Source organism: Nannobrachium achirus, assembly GCF_963921795.1.
Source record: "Nannobrachium achirus genome assembly, chromosome: 8".
Lineage (NCBI taxonomy): Eukaryota > Metazoa > Chordata > Actinopteri > Myctophiformes > Myctophidae > Nannobrachium > Nannobrachium achirus.
The window spans coordinates 20,900,105-20,906,104 of NC_137817.1; positions in this window are offsets into that span (position 1 = coordinate 20,900,105).

Genomic DNA, 6,000 nt, shown 5'->3' on the forward strand with positions numbered 1-6,000 from the left:
TATTCACACCAGAACGGTTTGTCATTTATTTGTGATCGCACTGTTGATATTTTTAGTGTTTGATACAAACCTTTGTCATTTGTATTTTACTTTTTTTAGACCACAACACAACTCTGTACCTGCAACCTGCTTCAGTAAAGACAATATTACCTACAAACTGCATTCTGACCGTGTTTTCACTGACACGCCGAGGCGGCATCAACCTCCTACCAGTTTCTACAGTCCTAGTTTCAACATTTGGTCCTTCGAGCCGGAATTCAGTGGTGCTACCTTGGATTCCTCAGCCTTCAGAATGCAGTATCCTTATCCTGGTGAGGTACTTCCAGGGGCTTCTGCACGCCCTAAGCGCCAGTCCTATCCACCTGCTTACCTAAGTGACTATGACTTCCACCCTGTGGGCCGGAGGCAGACAGCCTTGGCACAGGACGTGGGCCGGAGGCAGACAGCCTTGGCACAAGACATCGATGCCATGCACTATGCATTAACAGCACACTCATCATGCTCTGGCAGCCCTATTAGCCAGTATGAGACATTGGACGAGTGGAATGAAGCTGAGGAACGACACGGTGACCAGCAGGATTCACTCCAGTCCGATACACAGATGGCAGTGGAACCAGAGAGGGAACAAAGGCCTTCCTCATCCTACCATCGACCTTGGGAGGTTTCTGAGACTCTCGAGATGCAAGCAAAGCATTATACACCTAATGAGATGGCATCTCGTGACCAGCATACACAGAGGGTTTATGCTCATGGTGGTCCTTCACCTCTTCAAGTTACCAGTACACCTGGCCCCCATCCTTACCCAGCTTCTCAGCATTATATGCAGCCACCTGTTAACCCTTACAGCAATCCAGTGGGTCAAACTACACAGCCTGCAGACCGGAGGGAGCAGCCCTGGATGGCCTCGCTCAACAGGATGATGAGCGAGCTACAAGTCCTTAAAGATCAAGTGACTCCAGTCCTGCCTAGGAACCAACCTTCAGTCACTCCACATCCAGGTGAGCAGCATTGCTATTATCCTCCACCTCCACCCATTCATCCTAGCAGTGATTACCAGTACATGGCTGCCTCCAACAGCCAGCCTTATGCACAAGGGTATCCACAACAGACTGTCAGCAGTTGGAACCCACCAAGATCTTCACAGCCATTACAGTCGGCTAATATTCAGCAAGCCTATATGCCAAATCCTCAGCATCAGTATCCACCACACAGGCAGGCCTATGCTACACCTGCACAGCAACCACATCAGTTTGTGCCACACCGACCGGTCTATGCCACACCTGTACAGCAGCCACTGGCACATCTTAGAGAGAGAACCTATCGAGGTCCTATTCCTACCATCCCTGATTTCACAAAAGGAGATCCTAGTGAATTCACCCGCCTTAAGCTTGCCTTAGAGAACCTCCTACCTCCTGATGCCACAGAGCTGTTTCGTTATCAAGTTCTTCTGGACCATCTCAAGTTAGAGGAGGCTCGTCTGGTGGCCGACGCCTATTTAAACTCACCTACACCCTATTCACACACAATGGCTGCGTTGACAGAACAGTTTGGTCAACCTCAGAAGTTAGCCCTGAGGAAAATAGCTACTGTGATGAATGCCTCAGACATCCGTCAGGGAGACTCGAGAGCCTTCCAAAAGTTCTCCCTGCAAGTGCGTGCCCTAGTGGGGATGCTGCAGACCCTTGGACCTGAAGGTGCAGTAGAGCTCCAATGTGGTTCGCACGTAGAGAGACTCCTGGGCAAGCTTCCCTCTGATATGCGATCAGGATTTCGCAGATGTATGCGTCGCCAACCTGGAACCGGGTATAACATGACAGTCTTCGCTGAATGGCTACAAGAGGAGGCCTGGTGCCAGGACAGCGAAGATCAAGCTATCCTCAGAGGGCCTAAGGTAGAGCAAAGGCGCGACAGTAGATCTTACTCAGCCACAGTACTGCATGGTGCTGAGGATGAGCAGCCAGAAGAGTCACCACAGACACCAGACATAGGCAAGAATAAAGCACGATTGCCTTACTGTCCATACTGTGATAGCGAAGAACATTTCCTGAGTCAATGTGACACATTCAAGTCTTTTAATAAAGACCAAATCATCCAGTGGATAAAGACCAACCGACGCTGTTGGCGATGTGGAAGAGCACATCGTGCAGCTCAGTGTGACTTGAAGAAGCCTTGCAGCAAATGTCAAGGAAAACATCTCCTGATCTTGCATGATGTCAACTACAAGCCTCCAGAGGAAGGATCTGTCCTAGTCAGTTCTACCGCAGAGACACTGTACCTAGACCGCCCTGCAGAGTGCAGTCGAGTCCTTCTCAAGGTAGTCCGGGTCCTTTTACGTCATGAGAACAAGACACTTGATACCTACGCAGTCTTGGATGACGGCTCACAGCGCACGATGCTTCTGCCTGCAGCTGCTCATAAACTAGGACTGCAAGGGCATCCAGAATCACTTGCCTTGCGGACCATTCGTCAGGATGTGCAAACGTTGAATGGCACATCTGTCAGCTTCAGTGTCTCACCTATCACCCAGCCTTATAGAGCCTTCCCTATCAGTGATGTGTTCACTGCCAATCATCTCAGCCTAGCTGACCACACGTATCCTGTGGACGCCCTCAAGTCGAAGTTCAAGCACCTCCAGGACATTCCTCTACAAGCCTTCGATAAAGTAAGTCCTATGCTGCTTATAGGTGCAGACCATCCTCACCTGATCACTCCTGTCGAGCCAGTCCGTCTAGGACCCCCTGGTGGCCCGGCAGCTATTAAGACCAGGCTCGGTTGGACGCTCCAGGGTCCAGCCAGACTGGAAGAGTTAGAGTTATCGCCCCAGCAGTGCATGTTCACTTCATTCAGTCCCCAAGAAGCGGAGAAGGTGAATGGCACTCTGCGATCTGCGACGCCATCACTCCGGAGGAAACCCTCAGCTTCCTTCCAGGCTCCTATGAGTGCTGTGACGCCACGGCTTAGAGGCCTGGAGGAATGCCTCCTGAACGACCCAGAGAGTACAGCTGCCTATGAAGGAGGAATGCAAAGGCATACTGACTTCAAGAATCCGGTGCACGACCTCTCCAGAGGTAAACCCCCATACGAGATTGGGAACCCCAACCGAAGGGGTCAAGGACCGGAATTCCTACAATTGGCCTCTGCCGAGTGGCCAATCCTTCCTCCACAAAACCCCTCTGAGACAGAGGATACCACAGAACTCAAACGTTCTACCTGCTGTGGACTGAGCCCTACCTCCCATCCACAGGGAACGGTTGAGCCTAGACTTAAGACCTGGCCAGAGCCGGAGGAGTCCCTTGCACAGGAGCTGCACGGGGCGGCCAGCCTCTCTGGAACACTTCCTACAATCACTCAACAAGCTGCAGAGATGCTTGCATTCAGGACTGCACAGCAAGAGAGTTTTGCAGAGGATCCTGGATGCCATCCCATAAAGTTACTCAAGGAGTATGACTCCAAGCTGTGCCAGCCTGGACCCAATGTAGCTAATCTGGATCCAGTTACACCAAGTTACCTGCTGATGGGGCGGCCTGACACCTCTTTGCCTGAGGTGGGCTATCCACCACCAGAGCTCCTCGGAGTTGGACACTCTCACGTTCTCACCGATAGTTTCTGGACTTCCTTTGCCAACCAACAGTCCATGATACCTGATGGGTTGTTGGCCTTTCCGGAGAGCACATTTGACCCCAAATGTGGGGGCGGCTGTGTTAGAAAGGCCAAACATATTGGCTGCCTTGCCAGCAACAGGCATGCGCAGAAATCCTTTGATGTTAATTGAGTTAGGTCAATGTGTCCTGGGCATGCGCAGAGAGCCTTTCATGTGCTTGATTGAGTTTGTTTAACACACCTGCTTTGTAAATTATGTTTAGTTAGTTCAGCTTTGGGTGCAAAAGAAGCTCAGTTTGACAGAGATCCTTGAGAGAGCAGCAGCTACAGTACACCTTCTCTGTTCCATGTTTGTGCGTCAATGACGATCTGTAAGTTTGATTTACCTGGATTTAATGGTTGTTTGATAACTTGTAACACATACAGTATGTTTAAAGGAGATTTGTTTTCCTGTACAGTGTAAGAATTATTTTGCTTGATTGTATTCACACCAGAACGGTTTGTCATTTATTTGTGATCGCACTGTTGATATTTTTAGTGTTTGATACAAACCTTTGTCATTTGTATTTTACTTTTTTTAGACCACAACACAACTCTGTACCTGCAACCTGCTTCAGTAAAGACAATATTACCTACAAACTGCATTCTGACCGTGTTTTCACTGACACGCCGAGGCGTCATCAACCTCCTACCAGTTTCTACAGTCCTAGTTTCAACAGTAATGTCAGGGGAACCAAATCCCTTTTATGCCCATATGGAGATCCCTGTGATGCCAGGGGAACCAAATCCCTTTTATGCCCATATATGGAGATATGGAGATCCCCGTGTTGCCAGGGTAACCAAATCCATTTTATGCCCATATATGGAGATCCCTGTGATGCCAGGGGAACCAAATCCCTTTTACGCCCATATATGGAGATCCCTTATGTCATCAATATTAAGCCCATATCTGTGAATATCTTTGGGTACCAGATGTCTCCATATATGGTTAAATGGTCCGATATACATCACTGGCCAGAAGACCAAGAAATGGTGCAACCTCGCCCTTTGCTTTTCTCCCTATAGGCATCTTACTGGTAGGTAGTTTAATGAGGAATGCAGTATGGTGGTAGGTAGGTAGTTATGGCCTTTGATGTAAGATTTTCACTTTCTAGGATAACTATATTTGCTATTCCCAGATGATGCCCTTTTAGGGTACCCCTCATGCCCATATATGGAGATCCCCAGGCTTTACTAATTAACATAAGTTTTATGCCCATATATGGAGATCAGTGTCCCAATGTCATCAGATATATGGGCATAAATGGACACAGGCAAACTAGATGGGCTGTATGGTGGATATCCAGATGTGTGATGTAAGTGTTTTATTCCAAATGTGGCACCCCACAGACATATTTCCAGAAACAAAATCCCTTTCATGCCCATATATGGAGATTTCTGATGTCATCAATCCCAGGCCCTGTAAAAAACATGGTTGCTATGGTATGAGCAACTTATGTCTCCATATATGGAGATTCAACTTCAATGAGTAACCATGGCAAACTGTCAACTGCCCGTATGTCTTGATAATTGGTAAAACAAACTTTTGGCCTATTTGTGGAGATAAGCGACCAACGGTCGCTTATCTCCCGATTAGGGAGTCTTACTGGTAGTCCAACGTTGTTCAGCTGATAATTTGGTTTGCTACAAACCTTTCAAGTAATTTGCAAAATAAGGAGGTTTTAGAAATTGGTCTCTTATTGTTCAGCATAGTGGCATCTCATCACTCTTCAAAGCAGAGGGTACAGTGCCAGTTGATTGATTAGGCTTGTGTTGATTATGTTGCAGTAAACAGTTCTTTAATACGTTTAGATGGAAAAGGAAATTATACAGGTATTATTTTGGAAAGGGAGGGTACTCAGGGTAGGGAAGGGAAGGAAACTGATTCAAAATGTGAAATGACATCCTGGAAGCCGTTTATGGGTAGAATAGTTTCATGGTTTAATAGATGATCCACTAATTTCATCTCTAATTTGTGGGTAAGCAAAAATCACATGATTGGTGCTGTTTATGCAAGAGCTTTGATTGCGACCGTCAGGGAGCAGTTTACTATGAAAACCTCCACCGGCCGTCCGTCCGTCCGTCCGTCCGTCACACGTCACACGTCACACCTTTGCCCTGCTCATATCTCCGCATCAGTATGACATCACACCACATGTGTACACAAACCTTTGTGTACGTTGCTGTGGCAACAGTCTGTTGTTGCTGGTCTGTTAGTGTACGTTAGCAACCACCTTAGCAACCATGGTTTTACCCTAGCAACGGTAGGTTCCGTACGGAACCATTGTTTACTTAGATATGGAAGGATGACCTCCCACTTGGGTAATGACGCCCCCTGGCGATCATTCAGAGAAACTACTT